Source organism: Pan paniscus, chromosome 11 (genome assembly GCF_029289425.2).
Source record: "Pan paniscus chromosome 11, NHGRI_mPanPan1-v2.0_pri, whole genome shotgun sequence".
NCBI classification, from domain to species: domain Eukaryota; kingdom Metazoa; phylum Chordata; class Mammalia; order Primates; family Hominidae; genus Pan; species Pan paniscus.
Genome location: NC_073260.2, coordinates 78221369 through 78246959, shown reverse-complemented (window position 1 = coordinate 78246959; position 25591 = coordinate 78221369).

The following is a 25591-nucleotide window of genomic DNA, read 5'->3' as shown; positions in this document are numbered from 1 at the left end:
TCAGTTTTAGGTTTACAGCAAAGTTGAACAAAAAGTACAGAGAGTCCACATATCCCCTGTCCCTTCACATCCACAGCCTACCCTACTGTCAACATCTTGCACCAGAGTGGTACATTTGTTACAACTGATGAACCTGCATTAGGAGTTACCTTTTGACTTGAAGATATTATGGGGCCTAATGAGAGGGTGCTCTGAAGGTCTAGCTCAGGAGTCAGAGACGGTATGCAAAGCTAAGGCCTGAATGAGATCACCCGGGCAGAGTGTGTAAAGGAAAGGAAGGGACCCGGAGGGGAAAAAAAGATATTCGGCACTTCTGTGTTTAGAAGCCAAGCAGAGACAAGAGATAGCAACAAGGACAGAGGAGGAAAGACTAGGTATATTGTATAGAAGAAAAGCCAGGAGGAGACAAGGGTATCAGGGAATCCAAAAGAAGCAGCACCTCAAAAATGGTGCCATGAAATATAGTAGATTCTAATGGGAGGTCAGTCAAGCAAAATTTGCGTGAGAAGTGGCCGTTGGATTTGGCAATATGAACACGCGTAGTGACCTTGACAACAGCTAATTCAGTAGGATACTAGGGATGGATGACCAAGTGGCCCAAAGGCATAAAATCAGTAAGTGGAATAATGTAAATGCCAACCTGGGTAGTCTGTCTCCAGAGTCTGTGAACTCAGTCATTCATAATATGACCTCTCAAAGACAGTGCATCACTCTGTGGTAATGCTCTTTGAATATCTGTGTCTAGATACAATGCATAGATTATTATTCTAAGCAGAATATTTTGAACGAGAACAATGAGAACATGAACAATCTCTCCTCATATGTTCAGTATCAATTATGTTTGTCTCTGACAACTGCAATTCTGTTTGTCAACCTGGAAAAGATGCCTCCATTATCCAATTAGTTTTGCCAAATTGGTGGTTTCTTCCTGTGTTGCAATGAGCATTTCTTTCCATATTTCATGAAGATTCTCACAGATTCCTCTTATTTTTCTTTTTTATTCCACCAGTTGTGCTGGAGAGTTTTGGTTGGATCTCAGCTCCACGTTTACCCTTTGCTTCCACCAGAGCTGGAAGCTTGCAAACTGTGTTTCCCAGACTCCTTTCCCAGCTGAATTCTGCTGTTTTTCCATTGGGGGATATTGTGAGAGGTTTGAATTGGGAAGGGCAAAGCCACTGTTTTCTTTCTTTTGTCAGTACCTGTGGGAGTGGCCGCAGCAAAGCTAGGCCACTGGGCTCCAGCGAGTCAGTGGGTTTCAGCCCACTTATCTGGGGCACAGAGGCAGTGGGATGTATGGGCTCTTGTGTGGGTTCTCAGAGGAGGAAGGTGATTCCTAAGCTATTGATAATAGCATCCTCTTCTCTTTTTCTCTTGAAATATACTTTTGCCCCTTTTGTTATTCAGCCCTTCTAACAAATTAATAGTCACTTGTCTGTGTTAAATTTTTCTCATCTGGATTATTCTGCGTTTCTTGTACACACTGACCTATACACCAATACAACAACATAATAGAATGTGAAATTTAAAAGTAACAAAATCCACACACTTGCTCCAACAACAATAAATAAAACTACTTCATTTTCTCATGAAAATAAAACATTTTCTTTCCATGTGTCTAAGACTGAATAGATTTTAGGTGTTTCTCTCTCTAATAGTTTTTTGAAATTTAGACTCACTTCAGAGATCAGCATATTAATTGGTGGTAAACTTCCAAGTTATTCTGATGCCTTAGAATCTAGATGATGATTTGATTTGGACTTTTTACTTATTCTCTAAATAATATGTCCACATACACCATCCCTATCTACTCAGTACTACAGATTCCATGGTGTAAGAAAGACAAAGAAAGAAAATGATGAGTTCACATCCTATTTGTGTAAACTGATGACCCCAGTTTCTGCATGATGTGAAAGAAGTAGCAATCATTAGTGTTATCACCCAGTGTCTAGACCTTCCCTTACTAGGGACACATCACTAAAATTAAGGAGTTAAAAAGCAAACATTAGTTTTGCTCCTCCCAGGTTTTAGCTAAGATTTACTTGAGTTTGTTTACTTGATTCATTTCTTTGTTTTTTTTATTTTTATTTTTTAAATTCAATAGGTTTTGGGGGAACGGGTAGTGTTTGGTTACATGAATAAGTTCTTAGTGTTGATTTCTGAGATTTTGGTGCACCTGTCACCCAGGCAGTGTACCCTGTACCCAATGTGCAGTCATTTATCCCTCACCCCCCTCCCACCATTTACCCTGAGTCCCCAGAGTCCAGCCCAAATGCCCATCAATCAACAATTGGATAAAGAAAATGTGGTATATATATACCATAGAATACTCCTCAGCCATGAAAAGAAAGGAAATAATGGCTTTCGCAGCAACCTGGATGGAATTGGAGACCATTATTCTAAGTGAAGTAACTCAGGAATGGAAAACCAAACATTGTATGTTTCACTCACAAGCGGGAGCTAAGCTATGAGGATACAAAAGCATGAGAAGGATACAATGAAATGATACAATGATTTATTTTTATTAGCTCAATAACTTAAGAAATGTATTAATGCTCTCATTCTCAATTTCCTAACTGCAAAATGGGAATAATAATGTCTACCAATAGGATTGTTTAGAAAACAATATATCTGTGTGCCTGGTAACTAATATAATTAATAATATATTTTCTCAGTTCTCAATTGCTATTGATTTTAAGAGGCACAGTTGTGTTAAAATGCTTTTAGGACCACGAGATTGTATGAAGAACTTCACTGGAGTGAATGTATACATGAAGTACAAAGGAATCACTTAAATATTATTCATATTTTTTTAAAAGGTCTTAGAGGAGAGCAAGGTATTTCTCAGTCACGTTTATGGAGGCAAACCTCTTGTTTAATTAACTTATCTTTGCATACTTTGCCCCTTCTTTTATGGTGGAAAACTATTGTAGAGATTTAAATTATTGGACCCTAAATAAGAAGGTAGAAAGAGGAGTGAAATATAGTTAGTAACTTTTGGATTATTTTCTTTCTCTATACCAGCTCTATCCAATACAGTAGCCACTAGCCACATGTAGCTATTCAACAGGTGAAAAGTGGCTGGTCTGATGAAGTGTAAAACATGCATCAAATTTTGAAAGTTTCATACAAAAGCGAGGATGTAAAATATTATATTAATATTTTGTACTGGGTAATTGTTTAAATGATCATTTATTTTCACTTTTTAATTTTTAAAAATTTTTGTAAAATTCACATAAAATTTACCATCTTACCATTTTTATGTGTATAGTTCAGTGGCATTACATTCACATTGCTGTCCTACCATCACCACCATCCACCCACAGAATTCTCTCCATCTTACGAAACTGACACTCTGTACCCATCAAATAACAACTCCTTATTTTTCCCTTCTCTAAGCCCCAGGAAACTATCATTTTACTTTCTGCCTTTATAAATTTGGCTACTCTAGGTTAAAATAAGATTTAATGTTTGTTAGTAAACATATAAATATATTATTTAAATTTCCTTTTATTTTTGTTTTTACTTTTAAAAATACGGCTACTAGAAAATTTAAAATTACATCTGTGTGTCACAGTATATTTCTATTGGATATTGCTACTCTTCCAATGCTGTCAGATAGAGTAGCCATTAGCCACGTACAGTTTTTTAAATTTAAATCAATTAACATTAAATAGAATTACATTTTCAATTTCTCATTTGCACCAGCCAAATTTCAAGAGCTCGATAGCCATATGTGGCCAGTGGCTACCATATTGAACAATGAAGACAAAAAACATTTCTTATCATTGCAGTGAATTCTGTTGAACAGTGCTGCTCTAGATATTCCAACCAAATAAACGGCCAAAGGAAAACAAATAAATCTGAAACAAGGTCGGTGTGGTTGAGCAAATAGTTCTCGCAACCAACAAGAGAAAATGACAATTAAATTTATTATACAAAGATTAAAAAGCATTATGAAATTTGCAGGTTGCATTATTTATTGTAAAACAGTAGGGCAACATCAACAGACAGCTTCAGATGTTTTTCCCATGAAATTGTAGATGTTGCTACCAAACGTACAACACACGACTGTGTACTGTCATAAATCGGCTAAAACACATGTAAACATATGTCATGTCAGTTATTAAGAAGAAGGGTATAATTACACTTTTAAATGTGGCAAAGCATTTTGGAAGTAGCATATAATTTTCCAGAGCCTTTGTGAACACATCTTTCTCTGAGTGTTTATACAGCCTGACATCTTCAGTTTCGTTCATATCAAAAGCCCCACTGTGAACAAGCCAGCTGCAGTCAAAAGAAGTAATTTGTTTTGTAGGTGCCATTTCATTGAAGAGAACCAAAAAGAAGAAGCGACATAGAGTCACAGAGTCACAGACCGACAGAAAATCAAGACAGGCAGGAGTACTACCAGATTAGAGCAAGCAGCCAAAAACTTTCTGAGTTCTGCTAATATTAAAAGAATGAATGTTTAATAATTGCCTGTGACCAAGATGCTGTCATAGCAAATGTAGAGTTTATTCTTCAAAAAATCAATACCTTTGCACTTCTGATTCAATAATGTACAATATATCTCATCAAGGGCCTCATAATTTAGCATCTATACTTTTACAATTTCTGCTTTCATTTTCTGTCTCCCATTACTCTCTGAGCTTGAATGCAAGCTCTTTGAGGGCAGCTACCTTGTCTCTTTTGTTTCCTCCCTATCCTCAGTACCATAGCAAATATCATGACACAAAATTAGCAGGAACACTATTCGCGTCCCCATCTTATACTGCAGATCTGCCCTGGCACGTAACAGGTGCACAATAAATACGTGTTAACAGATACTTTAATACAAGGAGGCCAAGTTTATTTTTCTGTCCTCTGCCAGATTGTCAACTTGAAGATGAGTGCCTTTTTTTGGTTGACAGATAAAGGAATCATGACACCTAGCATAGTAAGTTGTGTACTTTAGTGCTCGATAAATATTTATTGAATTAAATGGAGGGGAAAGGTGAAGTTATATAGAAACCTCCCAAACAGGAAGAAGACTGAATTTTTCTCAAGAGTTTTTTTGATGATAATTTAAGATATGAGATGTAGTTGGCAATGGAAAAAAACAACCATTGCTCATTATTATGATTGTTCACAAAAGCTACCCAGGAACTAATTATTCAGAGTAAAGAATTTTGTTGTATTTTTATTCAATTAACTGAAATGCTAGCCTATGCTGAACATTCAAATGCAGATAAATGATGATTATTTTGGTTTTCTTTTTATTTGTTATAAACAATGCCAAGTAATGCTGCTATTCTAGGGACTAAAAAAGAAACAAAACAAAGCAACAAAATAAAACCCAGAAATAAAGGCCCCTTACTCTGTTTACAAGTATCACAGTGTAGAGTGGTATCTGCTGTGTTAGAGGTGTATGTACACAACCGCAATTTTTGAATGCCTTTTGAAGGCAGTCAAAAGATATCCTTTTCACTTTCATTTTGCCCTTTCTTGTCTTATTTTGTTTGAATTGTGTTCTTTGTAAACTTTATATTGCTGGATTCTTTCTCTCTTTGTTTAGTTTTTCATGTACTCAATCCAGTGCCTTCATCTTTTAACAAGGAAATTTAATCCATTCACATTGATTGGGAATACCATCAAGAAATGTTATCAATAACTCTGCTCACTTTCCCTCTTCTCAATGAAGTTTACCTTGCCACCCATACTGCAGACCCTCCTCACAATTAAAATCTTCCTCTCCTAGTGTCCCAGAATTATTATTAAATGATATTGGAATGTCCATATCATTACTCCATGGCCTTTATATTTTATTTTATCCTTTCAATTTCTTTATTCTCCTACATTGAAACTAATAGAATCATTTTACTTGATGTCTCAGCTTATGACTTTATTTTACTATTTCATCAAAGTTTTAATTTCATTTACTCCATTGATCTCTAGTAGACAGGTTTTTAAAACCAGCTCTTATCTCATGAAGAGTCCTCTCACATTCCTCTAGGGACTAATTATACTTCTTCTGAATGCTCCTTTGACTTACATAATTAATTCTATTTCTCTGAAGTTTTAGCTCTCCTGCTTGTATTTCCTGTGCTTTCTATTGGTTTTCCTAAAATGTGTGTGATTCTTGATCACATGCTCACCTGTGCATTTAATATTGTTGGTGTTTGTGTGTTAGTAGGGATGGCACAAGGCACTTCCTATTTCTTTTACCATTAGAATATGACAATTGAATTCAACAGTCCTGAGTCTGAACCATGACTCTGCTAATGTTTTTTAAGAGTATATAAATTACTATAACTTTTTTGGAAGGCAATTTAGAAAATGAAAATAAATTGTTGTTAGGCTTAAAGTGAGCCCATAAGGATAACAAGGTTAATTACTATAATTCATTAATTTGAACCTATATTAATTTTCTGTTATATGGAAATATGAGTAGAAAATATCAATTACTGGAAAAATTCAGAAAAGGATTTATTATGTAAGTCCTGGAAAAGTATTAATTTTTTGTCAGTAGGAATAAAATGATTAAGTAAAATAATCACCAAACATATTCTGGAAAGCTGGATCTCATAAAATGGAGATAAAACAGGAAGTGGGAACTGCTAAAATTGTGGAATATTTTGTTTCATTGATGGCAGGAGTGGAGTGAACCAGGAATTCAGTGGTACTTTTGCCAGGAGGGGTTAAGATTTTAGTATAGGCGACACCACACATAAATCTCTCCTGCTGTTCCTGGCTACAAGGGGATCTCTATAGGCCCCTAGCATTTTAATAAGAAAAACCGATGTGTAAATTAAACAGTCATTTGTAGGAGAAACTTTTTTGGAGAAAGGAATTTGGAGGGGTTTATGTCTTTTAAAGAAGGTGTTGAGGGAAAGAATTGAAATCCTCTTTATAAGGGTTAATGAGAGGGTGCACGCCTGCCAAGTATTTGGTGCAGCTCATACCCATTGCTTGAACAACATAGGTGTATTTCACTGTGGTATGATCTGTTTATTGGCTGGAAGGAATCAGTTCCTGAGAAATGAGAGTGCTCACTCTTCCGGTTGTCTACATACGTTATCTTGAGTAAGGTACACTTGAAGCAATGCGCCTTATGCATTTCTCTTCCTCCCCATTGCTTGCCATTGGGTTTTGAGAGAAGAAAGGGAATGGAATAGAAAGAGAAAATTCCACTGTAGAAACCAAAAGTTACATAATACTCCTCAATCTATAGGCAAGAATTTAGAAGTGACCTTTCTTTTATGAACAATATTTTCTTGGCCATATCTACCAAATATTAACATTTTCCCAAGCTATGTAATCATGCCCAAAAACTTCAAAACACTGCTTCACTGATATTGGTCCTATTTTTGTTCCAGAACAAATGGCACACTCTTGAAATTGAATAATGAGTTCTATAAGCATTCTGGTTAGAAATCTGTGGATTTTGTATGTAACCATTTTCACAGCTTACATCACAGCTTACCCTTGGGAAGTCTGCTTTATAAAAGACCGCTAGAAGCACATTTCAGTATTTGTAGTTACCAAGTTGCTTCCTAAATGATGCTTAGAACATCTCTATGGATATGCAAGTTATTGCAAAAAAAATGCATGGTGGTGGGACCTTTTGTAGAGATAACCAACTGGATAGTGATAACTTAAAGCCCATAAGGCTACCTTCTGGAATCCCTCCCTTATCTTCCCTTCTATTGGCCTTGTTGTTTTGGGTCTGAGCTATTGTCATGGCTACCTGATGTTTTCTCATCTACTCTCAGTCTTCTAGATTAATCAGTTTCTATCATGTGAGTCTGTCCTCAGCAACCTTCAATAGTTTCCCAGTGCCTACAAAATAAAAATCAAACCTTTTGGCTTAGTATCAAAGCTGATGCAGAAACCCCTGCTTCCTAAAATACATCTCTGTGCCATCACAGCTTCCATTCAGCTTTTTCCTCCAGGTGCTTTATAGTATTTGCCCTCCTTATTTTTCCTGGTTCAATTTATTTGAGTGGAACGCTCTAGTGAAACCACTACATCCATGGAAATTCTACCTATACTTTCAACCTATACCTTTTCCTCTAATTACATAGACAGTTGTTATGTCTCTTAATCTCTTCTAACAGTTGTCTGTGTAATACCTAGAAGGAATTTAAAACAGTGTCTAGCATATAATAGGTGCTTATTACTAAAATGATCATAAACAGCCCTGTTCTATACTTATTTTCTACTTTTCTCCCTTTATGGTTGTATGTTTTCAAGGACAGCTACCATCTCTAACTCATTTTTGAACAAGCACAGTACCTAATCTAATGGCTCCTCACCATAATCCTTAATAAAGATTTGTTGAACTTAAATGGTGACATTTACTATTTGGTGGCAATTATTTATAGATTTCTTCACTGACACAAATGGAAAAACATTTACAGAAGAGCTAGCTGTTCATCAAACACATAGATACAGCATTGCTATTGGCAACTAAGATTGCCCTTTGGCACAAGTTCATTGGCTGGGTCATCATAACCTTTTTTTCTTCGTGGCTCAATCTTGGTTATTCATATCTCACTCTGCTTCTGACTTTTTCAGTATCAATGCGATTCTCTTCCTGTTCTTGTCTCATTCCTTACATTTGATGCCACTGTTTCCCTGAAACCCCCAAAATGGTCTTGGTTCCTCCCAATAAGGATTTTGGAAACCAATTTTGCCAAATTTTTCATGGCTTCAATATTCTATGGCCTTTCAACATTCTCTAATCCCTTTTTTCTGAATTCTACTCCCTCCAGAGGACTAGCTTCAATTCACCAGAGGTGAGACCCAGCGAATTGATAAACTTGGTAGAAACTTTTCTTTGTATATTTCTCAAAGAACATTATACCTGCTTTATTTTTTGTGTGTGGAAATATAAGGCAAACAAATCAATGTGTAAGATAAGGTACAAATTCTAAGTCCAGAGTTATACAAATCAATGGCATTATTTTAAAATTATGCTATTAAATATATTCCTTGGTAGCATATCCCTTTAGCACCTGACAATGGGTATCCTTAGCAAGAAACACATTTACAAAGAATACAATTTTTACCTTGCAATGAAATTCTGTTTCGTCTATCTTATATTGCTAGACTTGGGCTTTACACTGGCATTAGTCAAGGCAGTAATGATAATTACAGAAACTGAGCAAAAAAAAAAAAAAGAGTCATTTTCTAAGCTAGATGAATGGGAGAAAGTCTAAACCTCTGACAGAAAGATTTTACCGTATGTGAAAATCCCTCTTACTGGGTCACCATTACTCAAAGGAGGGCTTGCTGAAAATAAGAAATTCACAGCTATCCTGCTGACATGGAGAGAAAGAAAACTTTAAAGCAAACCTTGGAGAAATGATTTTTAAAGTAGTAGAGTTGAGGCTTGACCCAGTAATAGATTTTGAAAGGGTGTTTGGTATCTCTGTGGTAAGTCGGGCTGTCCAACAGACAAGGCTCCGAACCCGAATACAACAAAGCTGGAGGCGCCTTAATAGCAATATTGATTGACTATAAACAAAGACAGAAGAAAGTAACCAGGATAGCGGAGAAAAATGTATTTGGGGAAAAAGGTTATTATCCTCCTTTGGGATGACTAATACCACAGCCAGAGAAATTCATTTTACAACAAATATTTTTTGAGACCCTACAATGTGCCAGGCACTGGATAAAAGACACATTTCTAACCCTCAAGGCATTTGTAGGCTAGTTTATGTGTTTCAGGGAGGTTGGTGGAAGCAGGGAAGAATCCAAGGCCTATACACAAAAATCAAACCTGCCACTTTAACATTATCAGTAACCCACACTCTACTGAATTGCTCTGAAACAAGAACTATATACCACACAGAAAGACTCTCATTTTGTTTCTGCCACAAAATAGCTGGGTAACATAGAGCGGTTACTTCACTTTTCTGAGCCTTAATTTCCCGTTGGCCACATATGGGGCTGGCTGAAGAGGGTTGATGGGAGGATGAGTTCCAAATCTGCTTCCCATTCTAAAACGTAAATTTGGTTGGAAATTGGTATACAACACAGTATTAGAATGTGATCTCTAATGATGTCTGTGAACAGAATACAAACTTTGCGAGAATTTTTTTTTTTGTTTTGAGACAGAGTCTCACTCTGTCATCCAGGCTGGAGTGTGGTGGCATAATCTCGGCTCGCTGCAACCCTGCCTCTCAGGATCAAGTGATTCTCCTGCCTCAGCCTCCCAAGTAGCTGGGATTACAGGTGGGCACCACCACGCCCTGCTAACTTTTGTACTTCTAGTAGAGACGGGGTTTCGCCATGTTGGCCAGACTGGTCACAAACTCCTGACCTCAAGTAATCTGCTGCCTCGGCCTCCCGAAGTGCTGGGATTACAGGCATGAGCCACAGCACCCTGCCAAGAATCAATTTTTACCAGACCTGTCGGTTGAGTTATTCAAGACAGGTAGGGGTTTTGAAACAGTGCCACTTTTCTTACCATCAGCATGCTTCCCCCTAGTTTCAAATTTCTGTTTCTGAGATTTGCAGAAAGCTTCATAAACAATAAGATGAGTGGCCCAGCATCAGTCAGGGGAAAAATGTGGAGCTGGGAGAGGCCCCTTTTCTTTTGCTCCTGAATGTATATTTTCCAAAGAATGGGATTTAATGGGTTACTTTGGAATCATCCAATGTGGAGTGACTGCACCTGATAGAATACTTCATGGTGGCTGAGAAATCAACATTTCTCTTGATCTATGTGTATAGTTGCCTTCCAGCCTTGAAATGGTCTTCTGTCCAATCTGCTGCAGCTACTGTATTCCCTCAGTAGCAGACTGTGTGAACTTCAGCATTGAAAGTGGAAAAACCAAATGCAAAAAATCTAGTCTCACCCACCATCTTAAAGAGGCAACCACATACACGGCAGACACTTGGGACTTCACAGTCACTCCTCAATGAAAAAATGTTTAAGCATCTAGTGTAAGGCAGATAGATTTCCATAACTGAAGTGGTGGCAGTTTAAAAAGAAAAAGACAACTTGATCTTGCAGTCTAATGGGTGAGAAAGGCAATACACACATGAAAAATACAATAAAAAAGGAACATCAGAGAGCAGTGAGCGCTGTTACAATCACAGCTCCACCCTGAATCTGGCGTGGCTGTGGCAATTGCTTCTATGTAAGCTTTAACCAGCTTCATACAAGTAGAGCTTGCAGGGGGCCTCACTGTGGGCCTGCGCTATGGACCCCCAATGCCCTGCCTAGAGCTACTCAGCTTGGACCCCTGTGGCAACCCCCTAGGCACTGATTCATGGAACTGCCACCCTTGAGCAATGAGTAATGGAAACCCCGGTGATGGAAAATAAATGTGATTCCTAGGTCATCTCCATAAAGAAAAGTTCTAAGATGCATTTCCTTAGGTACCTCAGAAGGTTCCACTAGAATGAAAATGACTTCTTGTATTTGCTTTCCTTCCCTACTTCACTCTCCTGCCCCTCACACTGGCTCTTTGGAACCATTTGCAAATAAAATACCTTCCCGCAGGCTTTGCTTTAGGGAGATACCAGGCTACTGCACCATACAAAGTCCTTGTGCATCTGCAGCGTTGCCCAGTGACGTATTCAATCTGGCAGTGCAGAATACACTCAGGGGTGAGGGAGGGTGCAGCGAGGGAGCTGGAGCAACAGACTTCGGGATTGTTTAGCAAGTATGAGATTTCTTTGAAGCTGGGTGCTTTATATTTAAAATCCTTGTGAATTTTGCCTTTTTCTTCACAATATTTCCATGTATGTGTTAATATGAAAATATTAGCTTTGCAACACCTCCACAATGACTGGAGACTTACAACAGCTGACTGGCTGGCCTCACTGTTCCCAGCACTGTCCCCATCGAAGTCATGCTTCCTCTCATTCTAATATGCAAATTTGCTCAAGTATCAAATAACTCCTGGCTGAAAACTTTTAAAGGGACTGACCTGACCCTTGGATGAAGCTCTGATGAAGTTCAAACTCCTTAACATGATTTACAAGGTCTTGCATAATTTGGCCCAGGCATACTTCCCAGGTCATTTGCTATCCTCTCCTTGACATTTATCATCCAGCCATAATGAATTTCTTTTAATCTCTTTGACTCTCCATGTTCTCTTGCCTCCAGGCATTTGCTCATTCTGTTGAATCAGCCTGCAGTCCTCACCCCACTGCTGTGCAACCTGCCCTTGTACCCCTTCTTCAGTCCTCAGCTGCCTCCTGGAAAGATGGTACCCTGTTTTTGTCTGGGCTAGAAGCCTACCTGTAAGCTCCTGTCACATTCTCATCTTCTGTCACAGCACATGTTTTACCCTTTTGTTCTTGTCTCTTATTAGTCTGGGTCGCCAATGGAACAGAAGCATGGGGCAACAGGTCCTGCCATTGCTTCCTGTTGTCTAGCGCCTTGTGCAAGTACTAGGAGCAAAGGTGGATTGTAAAGTTAGGGTCCTTAGAGTCATTAAGTTCAAATATTTTTCCTAATACCTGCTTGCTTGCAACTCTTTTAAGATTTTTTAGTGTTTTCTTCTGGATATAGTGGGAAATAATATCCTGATTTTAGAATGATTAGAAATAAATCTTTCATGCAATTTAGCACAATGACCCATAGAAAGCACTTAATAAATGACAGCTACTATGATTATAATTATATCCTAATAATTATTTTTATTTTTCTATATTAATAGGTATTCAATATATAAACATAAAATGATTGAACAAAGGCAAAGCAACAGAAAATATTAGATACTTTGTCTCATTTGTTAAAGAGCAAATCATTACTTATTCAGAGATAGGGTCTTACTCTGACACACAGGCTGCAGGGCAGTGGCACCCTCATAGCTCACTGTAGCCTCAAACTCCTGGGATTAAGGAATCCTCTCATTTCAGCCCCCTGAGTAGCTAGGACTACAGGTATGCACCACTATGCCTGGCTAATTTTTAAAATTTTTTGTAGTGACAGGGTCTTGCAATGTTGCCCAGTCTGGTCTCAAACTCCTGGCCTCGAGTGATACTCCAGGTTTATCCTCCCAAAGTGCTGTGATTACAGGCATGAGTCACCACACCCAGCCAAAGTAGTTTTTCAGTGTCTATTGATTTGTTTTAAAACAGAGCTAACTGACTAAGCTGATGATACATATAAGATTCAGCAGTATCCAGGAAAATTTTCTTCACTGCTCCAGTGTCACAAATGCACATACATATGTGGATATGACTGGCATTAGTTTTTTCAGGTTTTTAATAACCAGATAATTAGGATGATAGCAAAAGAGAATGTGGTAGGTACAACAAGGCCCCTTTCTCTCCCCTATGAAAGTGTCTACATTCTAATTACTGGCACCTGTGAATCTGTTATGTTACATGGTAAGAGAAACTTTATGGCTGGGATTAAATCATAGATTTTGAAGTGATTATGCTGTATTATTTAGGTAGGCCCCATATAATCACAAAGGTCTTCATAAGAGGCAGGCGGGAGGATCCAAGTCAGAGAGAAAATGTGCATGGTGATGGAAGGAGGGAACAAAAAGGCTGTATGACCTGGCGTCAGTCAAAGAATGAGAACAGCCTCTGGAAACCAGAGGAGGGAAGAAACAGATTCTCCCCAGAGCCTCCAGAAGGAGACAGTCCTGTCAACATCTTGATTTTAGCTCTTTAAGACTAAGTTAGGACTCTGACCTCAAGAACTCTAAGGAATAAATGTATATTGCTTGAAACTATTGTTTATTGTTTGTGGTAATTTGTTACAGCAGTAACCGGAAACAAATATAGATTTGAGCTATACAGAATACTGACTACAAAGCGATTGATTTAGCTCAGTATTTTGGAGATTTTTAAGGATGGAGAGATTGACAAACATACATTTATACTGAAGAGACAGTCGTTTTTTATGTAAAATGAGCTGAAGACATTCTGGAGATATAATTCCATCTTTTGCTGGTCATTTAAAGAAGCGGGAAGTGCTGACCTTTTCTTATTCCAAACTCCAGAATATATTAATATACATTAGGGTCTGTGATATGGTTTGGCTGTGTCCCCACCCAGGTCTCAACTTGAATTGTAGCTCCCATAATCCCCACATGTCGTGGGAGGTAATTGAATCATGGAGACGGGTTTTTCCCATGATAGTGGTGATAGTGAATAAATCTCATGAGATCTGATGTTTTTATAAATGGGAGTTCCGTTACACATGCTTTCTTGCCTTTTGCCATGTAAGATGTGCCTTTGCTCCTCCTTTGCCTTCCACCATGATTGTGAGGCCTCCTCAGCCATGTGAAACTGTGAGTCCATTAAACCTCTTTTTCTTTATAAATTACCCAGTCTCAGTTATTTCTTCACAGCAGTATGAGAATAGACTAATACAGGCTGTAGCCATGCTGTTTTAAATATTGTGGATCTGTAATATATTTTAATATATGATAGAATGAGCCTTAACTCATATTTGTCCTTTCAGAAAGTTTCTGACTACTGCGCATTTATGCATTCAGGCTAATTTAGAAATACTTTTGTCATTCCAAAATAAAAGTATTTTTAATTTTACTTCAGTTTCAGTTGACTTTGGAGGATTTTTAGTAAGTATGAGCATCTTAATTTTATTAAGACTTCTTAATCATGAATTATGCATATATACACATTTAGCCAACTCTTCCTCTATGTGCCCCATTGGCATTATCTTTTCTTCAGAATGGTTCTGCATTTTTAGCATTTGATTTGTTTCTAGATATTTTGTTGCTGTTCTTATGAATGGAAGCTTTTCTTCTGTTGTCACATTGTCTTTTCATCACATTTTGTTGTCAAAGGTCTCATGTTTGATCTCTTCTTTTTCTACTTTAAGTTCCCATCTTGTAGAGTCTATGTTTTATTTCCATGAGAAATGCATTTGTTGCTCACAATTTTCTTTTGTTTTCTGAGATAAATCTTCTGTTGCAGTACATTCTTCAGCTTTCTCTTGTGTGCTATATTCCTTTCTGTTTCGCCTTTTTATTTCTAAAGAAATTTGGCCTTCCATGCTTATCCCAATTTAAAAAATAACTTATCTATTTCTGATGGGTGTAATTTTGAGCATTTTATTTGCCCTCTAATAATGTATGGTGTTTTCCTTGACTTCTCTACTAGATTTTATATCCCATTGCTATCTTTCCTTTACAATAAAATTTAAGAAACCGCCTAGGTCTGTTTCCCCTCAGTTCTTCTGCAGCTTGGGAAGGGCAGGGATGCAGTAGAATAGCAGGTCTTGGCAGCTGCAATTGGGAATGCGGACTTTTTTTTCCCCAAATGGGTAGCCTAGTATAAAAAACTTTGTTCTGTGATAATTAGATTCAGGAAGGCATGTGAAGATTTCCTGTCACAGTTCTAACTAAGGATATCAATATGCATGCACCATTGGTAAGATCATGTTACCATCCCAACCAATTCCAGAAGACCCTTGGCACCTGGTTTTTAACCACATATCTTCACATGACAAAGTAACAGTATTTTCCATTTTTTTACAGATTTCTTTTTTTTCTCCAGACTTAACATTTTTCTCACAAAAATACATTTGTGTTATTGCATGTATGAAATTGAATGGATAATATGAAACCTTGTTGAGACGCAGACTCTGCACAATTTGTTAGCTGCTTTCACTAGTAAAATGGCATTCATACAAACTAGCACCTTGGTCTATGTCAATTTAATTTTTTGCTGCAGCAAAATTACCAGTCACTCTATGTCTTGCACCTTCTACACCAATAATCAACGCTGTGAATGCTAAAATAGTGAATGTTGAAGGTCTACTGTATTCAGTCTAGCTTTCTAGACTTTGAAATTGCATAAGTAGGTAAGATGTTCCATGATAAGCCCTGTAATGATGCTAATTCAGATCATTTCATAGATAGAAAAGAGTTTTTAAAGTAAATTTTATGATTTAAGGTAAAATCATTATGTATGCAGAGATAGTTATCATATAAATAGAAGATGGCTCTTCCAAGAAATTTCTGTTCATAAAATAGACCCACTTTTCCATAGAATTGTGAGGAAAATATCTGAAATATGGTTTAAGAGTCCAGAGACTAAATAGAAATGGAGAAAGACAAGATAGGGGAAGTTAGAGAAGATTTAGACTATTCAATTTTCTATGGTAGTACTTAAGGTTTTCTGTTCACAGCCCTGAGGAAACCATTCTTTCCTGATGTCTCAGCCACTTAGATTTGCACATGGAGCTAAAATAGGCCTAGCAGGGAGACTGTAAAGGTCATTGAAAGAGAAAGCCTTTGGAATTCAGCTTACTCCACCACAGGACCAGTGCTTAACTGATTTCCTATGTCACAAGGAACAAGTTTTGAAATACCACATTTAAAGGAAATAAAATTATTCCTAGAGGAGATTTTTCATTGTCTCTCCACTTATTATAGAACATACTGAAATAAGTATGTGAGCAAAATTCCTACAAAGAAATAGTCAACAGGATAGGACAGGTGGACACTCAGTAAAGTCCTTTGAAACATTCAGTGAGAAAGTAAGCTTAAAGAGGTCCTTGAACTTTAGAGGAGCAACCAACTAGTTATCACACCCTGTGCAATATGGAGAAATGCACCCCAAACTGTGGTACTATCTTACACTTCGTCCTGTGCTAACTCTAATCCCACTCACTGCTTCCCATGTCCTCATGCTCCTTCATCATGTAATGCAATAAAAACACATCTCATTCACCACAAATGAAGAAATCCTCTACAAACCTAAGAGAAAGTGATGATTATAAGGTCTTATACATCTATTTCAAAGCATTCTGTTTCACTGCAGGATACCTCATTGCTGGAAGAGAAATTATTACATATTAGCAGGTGCAATTTTATTTGGATGTAATATCCTTGACCAAGTAGATGGTTGCAGTTTTCTGACGTACCAAACTGACAGCTTCTTCTATGACCTTTAGTTATCTCTGTGCAGTCAACAGTAATGCTGTTTATTTGACTCACAGCATTTCCCATGGTTGTGCTCACCACTGACACATCTGTATAGATAGAGGTCTTCTTCCACATCAAAAGGAAAAGATGGATCTTGAAGGAAACATTCTTGAGTTGACATTTAAACAAGTAATTTGATTTGGGGGAGAGAAATAATTTTAATTTATTGTCATTTTGAATCTGTATCACCCTGGTGAAACTGATAGCAAGGCATGATAAAGCTTTTCAAAAATACCTATGGCTATATAGAGATTATGTATCAGAATGTCCTTGCCTTTAATGATAAAGTGTACTATATTAATATGGTTTTATACATATATATAAATGTGTACATATATGTATATATGCCATGCTTATATTTATGCACATAAAGAATGCACATATGAAGGAAAAATATAAAAATATTAACAATTGTTTGCCTACATATAAATATGCAAAGTTACTTGTATATTTACTTCAATTTTGGAACACCTAATTTTTTCATATTTAAAAAAATTTAAAAATACTGATACCTAGATACAAATTTCAAGGCACATACAATTTATGTTAGAGTTTTTTCCCCTTATGTAAGGCCATGGGCTGTAGAATGAAAGATACGTATTAAATACCCAGAAAGACACCCAGCAAGGCAGTTCGATTTTGGAAAGAGGCTGCAGCATGGCATGGCAGGACTCAGGATCTTGAAACAGCAGTCAAGCACACATCCTTCCTTTCTTGCCTTCATGCTTCCTGGTTCCGTCTGCTGCCTGCTTCCCTGCAGTCATAGCCAATAACATGCTTGGGATAGAATCGGAACTCTTTTCAACTGGAGTCTCCCATATGTTCATTATAGAAAATGTGTTTGCATTTTCACTGCAACACACCGCATATACTGACACTGCCTGACTGTGAATTCGTAGCTGGGAGAGAAGAGGGACTGGCAGCTGAAGTGAAAGAAAGTTGGTGAGACATAGAATTCTAGCCCAAGAGTTTCAGAGTTTCACAGGACTTTGAAGCTCTTCTGTTTGGCATAGTTCTCCTTACAGAATGCCTGGGTTATTGTTTTTTTCCCCTTCAGGCCCTTTTCCACATGGATATGCCTATAATTTCTTCAGCTATATTGACAAATAAACTTTCTCAGCATGAGAACCTATGTGAGACAAATGTGTCTAATTTCTGGTTAGTTGAAGTCTTTCTTTAAAGTGATTTTCTTTTCTCCCGGCCATGACTCTATTGACTATTTCATGGATGTCTGTAGATTCAGTGTCCCTGTCATATTCTGATTTAATTCTATGTTATGTAAATGAATGACTGGATGAGAGATGAAAGAATGGGTAGATAGATAGATGGATGAGGGGATGGACATATGTGGGAAAGGGAGGTAGAGAAAGAGAGAGGTAGGTAACTAGTTTTTCTCTTACTTTTAGCTGGTCTTAGAGTCTACTATTACAGAACAAATGAAGAAGGTTTATTTACTGAATCCATGTTTTTGTGCTGTTTCCAACAGACAGCTGTTTGGAGCTTTGTAGCACCTGTCTTCATAAAGTCCATGACCTCTAAGATTTCTAACGTCTACTAAAATGGGCTAAAACTGCCATATTATGACTAAATTAATTTTGTTATGAGTTACTTAAGATTTTCAACTGCCCATTGTATTAGCTTGCTAGGGCTGCCATAAAAAAGTACCGCAAACTGGGTGGCTTAAAACAACAGAAATGTGTTCTCCCACAATTTGGAAAAGTAGAAGTCTGAAATCAAGGTCTCAGCAGGGTCCTCTTCCCTCTAGATTCTACAGAGGAATCCTTCCTTGCCTCCTCCTAGTTTCTGGTGGTTACTAGAAATCCTATGTGCTCTCTGGTTTGCAGATTCTTCGCTCTGATTTCTGATTTCATTTTCACATGACCATCTTCCCTCAGTGTCTATCTCTGTGTCTTCATACGGCCTTTTTTCTCTTTCCATGTGGAGTCTCACCCTGTCACCCAGGCTGGAATGCAATGGCAGTATCTCGGCTCACTGCATCCTCTGCCTCCCGGGTTCAAACGATTCTCCTGCCTCAGCCTCCCAAGTAGCTGGGATTACAAGCACCCGCCACCCTGCCCAGCTAATTTTTTGTATTTTTAGTAGAGACAAGGTTTCACCATGTTGGCCAGGCTGGTCTCAAACTCCTGACCTTGGGATCCACCCGCCTCGGCCTCCCAAAATGCTGGGATTACAGGTGCGAGCCACCGCATGCAACCCATATGGCCTTTTTATAAAGGCACCAATCATTGGATTAAGGGCTTACCCTAATACATTATGATTTTATGTTATCTGCATTTGCAAAGCCCCTGTTTCCAAATAAGGTCATATTCTTAAGTTCTGAGTGAGCATGAATTTCAGACAGACATTATTTAACCTCCTACACACACCAAAAAATAAATATATCTTTCGGGGATATGGGTTTCTATTTTGAAAAATTCAGAGTAAATGCTCTTGTACTTAAGGTTTTTTAAATATATATGTGTGTATGTGCATATATATATATATATATATAATTTCCCTTTTTTCTCAGAGACGAAGTTATTTCCTTTATTTCTTCTCATCTTGTCATTCTACAGATTGAATTTCTAAATTTTATTTTAGTTGTGAAAGATGTAGACTGTTTCCAAGAGTAGTCCATTACTTCTGATTGTTCCTTCAGTAATAAAATGTATTATTTGATTCACATGACACTGCTTATAATTTACGGGGTCAGTTTCACCCCCATACTCTCCTTGCATGAATGCTGGAAACGAGCCACCCCAGATTCTGGTGGTGGATATCAGCTGCACTCTGCAACCTCACACCTCCCTGCCTCTCTTCCCGCTATTCCTTCCACTTGCAATGGAAGTCATTATTATCAAAATCCCACTCATTCTTCAATGATCCAGCTAAAAGGCTTCTCTCCTCAGTTTTCTCTTTCCTACCCTGTCTTCCCCAAGACAGAATTAATCTCTCTGTCCTCTACCCTTGTATGAAAGAAGTCCGTCTTTGACCTCAGTTTCTTCGGTGTTAGCTCTAGCACCGCTGTTCTCTACCTAAGTGGCTTTAGAGAATTTACCTAGCCTTTCTTGGGCCTGGGTAAATTGGAGATAATCATATATACTTCTATGTAAATTGCTTAACAGAATGTGTGACACGAGGTAAAAAGTCAATAAATCTTAGTTCTCCTTTGTAGTCATTTTCTTCTTTGTCCTGTGGTTATTTGTGAACAAATGTGCATGCCTCACTAGACAGTGAACTATTGGAAGCCAGGGGCTGTGCTTTATCTGTCTTAGCATGCCATATGCCATCAAGTACATGCTTGTTATGTAGCTGTGCTCAGTACAATTTGCAGATTTGATAGAGAAAGGAACCCTTTTTAGATTTTGTCTGAATTCTTAACTAATATGACAAGCTTTCTCTTGTTTTCTAATGGAGTTCTGGTAGAAACTTTTTCTTCTGCAGAGTTCACATGAGACACTTGCATCAAACATTTTGTGTATTTTTTATACACAAAATTTATTTATAGTAGTATATACTAATTATAATACCAATACAGATATATTTTTATTTCTTAGACAATATCTTCTAGGCATACATAATACTTTATTTTGATTTCTCATCTTCATAAGAGCTATGCAATATTTTTGCTACTTTTCCAGATTTACAGAATGTAAAACAAAGCTCGGAGAAGCTAAACCATCTATGGATGTGGAAGGCCAGAGTTACAACATGGGACAAGGCTCTAAAGATCTTAATCTTTCTTCTCTGCCTTCTTTCTGTCATAACATTACAAAAAAATTGAGAACTAGGGGTAATTATCTACTATAATTTTAACTCCTCATCACAATTGCTGTCTCCATTTTGCATATTATGTTCTAGTCTTCTCCATAGCCTGTCAGTTGGATACAATTGATAGCAGGGTACACCTGTACACCTACAGTTGATAGCAGGGTACCATTCTGTGACTTGTTTGTTTCACCATACCCAGTACTTTTTACTAGATATTTATTCTATACCATGCACCCATTATCACCATGTTTCTTTTACTTTGAGTGACAAGCAAAACAGGTGGACAATCAAATAGAGACCTTGGTGTGGGTATGTTGTTCATACTCACTGTGTACTGACCTAGTTTAGATTTTATTTTTTCCTTTCACAAAAGGAGAATTCAGAGGGAAACTCAAGAAAGTCACAAAGGAGAGCATTGCCCTAGATGAAGACAAGATGAGTTTGCTCCGAGTTCAGAAGGGATAGTTTCCTGTTGCCTGAATAATATTATCACCTCTTCAACACTCCTAGGTCTTACTTTCTACAGGAAAACGAACACAAAATAAAACTACCACATATCTTCATTGCACAAACACATACATCCTTCACAGAGGGAGAGAAAGAGAGAATTACAATTTCAACAAAACTTTAAAAAGTAGAAACCACTGAATCTGTTGGGTTACCTATATTTTAAATTAAATTAAATCTGAATGAAAATTATTTGACTCCCAAAGGAGAAAATCTTAATCTCTGTGGCAAGTAATTACTGAATTATTATTTTGTGACATATTCACTGCTATGAAAAATAAATAAGGAAGATTAAGTGTTCTATGCATTTTTTCCTTTATGCAAGTCAAGAGCTTCTTTGATTCGAGGGCAGCTGAACAGTCTAAATCAGAAGATGTTTGAGGACAGACCCTTTTCAAGGCTTGATAAAAGCATAAATTCATGGGAGACATTATCCCAGGAGATCCAGAGAGAGAGGGAGAGCTCTTTTGAGGTGAGTGTGGGAAGAGAAGAATAGTAAGTGAGATTCAGTGGATAAGGAGGGAGGAACAGGGAGGAAAGGGGACAGGAAAGGAGGTGGGAGAGAGGGGGAAAGAAAAAAGAAGTCTTTGTGTTTATGGTTCTCTCTTTTCTTTTGACAGGCTTCTGTTGCTGAAGATCACTAAAAGATCACTCTTTTGACCCTGAGTGTGTTTGTTTTCTATAGAGATCATCTTAGCCACCCACTCTCAGGGACTTCTGGTGGACACTCTTCTTTGCATCAGTAATGTGCCTTACAGATGAGCTCTCGTCCTACCTGTGGGCTCCTGTCCTCTGGAGGTGCACCCATACCCCAACCATGTTGCTTTTGGGAGCACAATTGAGCTATTGCTTGTCCTCCAATGTTTTTACCTTTAACCATTTATCCACAATTCCAAGAAAATAATGACAGTCACATTCCACAGCCTATTACTTTTTTTTTTTTTTTTTTTTTTTTTTGAGATGGAGTCTCACTCTGTCACCAGGCTGGAGGGCAGTGGTGCGATCTTGGCTCACTGCAACCTCCGCCTTCTGGGTTCAAGCGATTCTCATGCCTCAGCCTCCCGAGTAGCTGGGATTACAGGCACGTGCCACCACACCCAGCTAATTTTTGTATTTTTAGTAGAGGTGGGGTTTCACCATGTTGGCCGGGATGGTCTCGATCTCCTGACCTCATGATCTGCCCACCTCAGCCTCTCAAAGTGCTGGGATTACAGGCATGAGCCACCATGCCCAGCCAGCGTTATTATATATTTTTATTTACATATACATATTAAATTCAACTTGATTAGTTTTTTGACAATTGCAAACTCATGATAAATTTAATCAGTGCAGAAAATGACAAAGCATAGAGTAAGAAATTTATCAATAATCCAACCTCTTGGTAATTACCATGTTTAATGTTAAGTGGCTATCATCCTCAATATGTCCCCATATGATTCTAGAGAAAGATGAACAGGAGGAGAGACAGAGTTTTGCAAAATATAAGTTCACATAGTAGTGAATATGTCACAAAATAATAATTCAGTAATTACTTGCCATATGATTCTAGAGAAAGATGAACAAGAGGACAGAGTTTTGCAAATATAAGGCTATTCTATGCGTAGTATTTTTTTAAATAATTTCTATTAAATTTAATTTTCCTAAAATATAATGGAAGAAAAAACCCAATTAAAAGTGTGTTAAGGCTAGGTGCAGTGGCTCACGCCTGTAATCCCAGCACTTCCGGAGGCCAAGGCAGGTGAATCACTTGAGGTCAGGAGTTCGAGACCAACCTGGCCAACATAGCAACACCCCGTCTCTGCTAAGAATACCAAAATTAGCCAGGCATGGTGGTGCGTGCCTGTAATCCCAGCTACTCAGGAGGCTGAGGCAGAGGAATGGCTTGAACCTATGAGGTGGAGGTTGCAGTGAACCGAGATTATGCGAACACACTTCAGCTTAGGTGATAGGGTGAGACTCCATCTCAAAAAAAAAAAAAATTAAATTAAAAAAATCAAAGTGGGTTAAATTCTCAAAAATATTTTTATCACTATGAGTTCCCAAAAACATCTCCATAAGATTAAGAAAAGTAATTATCAAAAACAATGAGGATGGAGTCATATCATGAATTTTTTAATTTTTTGTTTTTAGACAGGTTAAAGATTAGTTCTTGCCATGACAAATTGGGAAATTAGCACATACACCCTACATCTTATTTTTCTCTCCCTTCTTTCTTATTTCATCATTCAGTATTTTCTCCTTGTCAAAGTTAATAATATTTATTTCCTTTTATGTGACTATAATATTCATAATTGTTCATATTTCCAATACTTTTGCAATCACGATTCTTTTTCCGGTCATGCACAACCACCAGGTCAGCATTCTCCCCCTACAGCTTAATTGAGATACAATCCACAGTCTGTACAGTTCAATGACTTTTAGCATATTTACAGAATTGTGCAACTGTCACCACTATTTAACTAAAATATTTTTATCATCCCACAAAGGGGCCAGGCACGGTGGCTCACACCTGTAACCCCAGCACTTTGGGAGGACAAGGCTGGAGGATGTCTGGAGACCAGGAGTTTAAGATCAGTCTGGGCAGCATAGCAAGACTCCATCTCTATAAAAAATTTAAAAAAGAAAATTAGCTGGCCTTATTGGCATGAACCTGTTCTCCCAGCCACTTGGGAGGATGAGGTGGAAGGATCACTCGAGCCCAGGAGTTTGAGGCTGCAATGAGCTATGATAGCACCACTGCACTCCAGCCTCAGCAACAGAGTGAGATCCTGTCTCTAAAAAACTCCCCCTCCAAAAAACAAAAACAAAAACAAAATCCAGAAAGCAAAAATCTCAAGCTAAAGGAACCTAGTAGCCTTTAGCAATTACCCCCTATCCTGCCCCTTCTCCCATCCCTAGGCACCCACTATTCTTCTTTCTGCAGATTAGTGGGGAGGTGGGAAAGTGAGAGTCACTTTCTGTAGATTAGTGGGAAGGTGGGAAAGTGAGAGTCACTTTCTGTAGATTATTGGGGAGGTGGGAAATGAAGAGAGTCAACACAGATGTCTTATCAAGAAAGTTCCACCAGGAGTGACTAGAACCAAATTCCTCCAGGAAAAGTCCGGAATCCAGTTTAAAATGCACCCTCAGAGACAATCAGCTAAGTGAAAAAGAAGCCGGATTAAACATTTAAACACCAACTTTTGTCATTCAGTGATGATGCCAGCGCCTGGGGGTTTTCCTCACTGGTCTTTGAGGCCTGTGGTGCAAGGGCAGAGTGACATTCCCTGGTTAAGGGAAAGCCTTCCGGAACGAAGATGCAGATGGGCCATTGAGTCATACCTTCCACAGGCACCAAGATTCACAGACAGTGTGAATGTCCAGAGGCTGACTCTCCCACTGTTTCCCTATATAAAAGTTATTATTAATATTTCTCCTTGCTCCCTTTTTACCTTACTCTTGAAATCTTAGACTTCGGTATTGTTTGCCAGGCTATTCTTTCCTTCCGTCCTGTAATACTGCCAAGCGTCCTTGAAAATGGCGGTTCTGACTTGATCGTTACCTTCAGTCTGGTTGTACTCTCACTATAACCAGCTGAAATTCTTCCTTTTTATTACATGGTTATGTTTTTCCATGGTTGATCGTCATTTTTTCTTTTAAAATCTTTTTTTGTTATTCCAGTGAATTTCTTGGAAAATGATTTGCAAGCCAGTATGCATGGTACCATTTTCCCTGAAAATTCTTAATAGTAGTTTTACCTTGGCCTTAATTACTCAGTAGTACGAAGGTAATCTGCAAGAATTTGTAGAATGATATAAATCGAAGAAGTGTTTCTAAAAGCCAGATGCACTCTTCTGTGTGTCAATATTGTCAAACAGAAATATAACATAGGCTACACATCTAGTTTATTTTTTCTTTTCTTTTTTAGAGACAGGGTCTTGTTACGTCACCCAGGCTAACGTGCAGTGGTGTGATCATGGCTCACAGCAGCCTCAAACTCCCAAGCTCAAGCAATCCTCCTACCTCAGCTTCCCAAATATCTGGAACTACAGGTCCATACCACTACATATGGCTAATTAAAAAAAAAAAATGAGAGATGGGGTCTTGCTATGTTGCCCAAGCTGGTCTTGAACTCTTGCCCTTAAGTAGTCCTCCTGCCTCAGCCTCCCAAGTAGCTGGGATTACAGGCACAGGCCACCACACCTGGCTTACATATGTAATTTTAATTCTCTAGGAGCCACAATTAAAAAAAATTAAAAGCAGGTGAAATTAATTTTAGTAATATATTTATCTAACCCAATATATCGAAAATACTATTTCAACATGTAATTGATAGAAAAAATTAGTAATGAGATAGTTTATATTATTTTTGTCAGCTAAGTCTTCAGTATCAAGTGTTTAAGTTTACAGAACATTTCCAT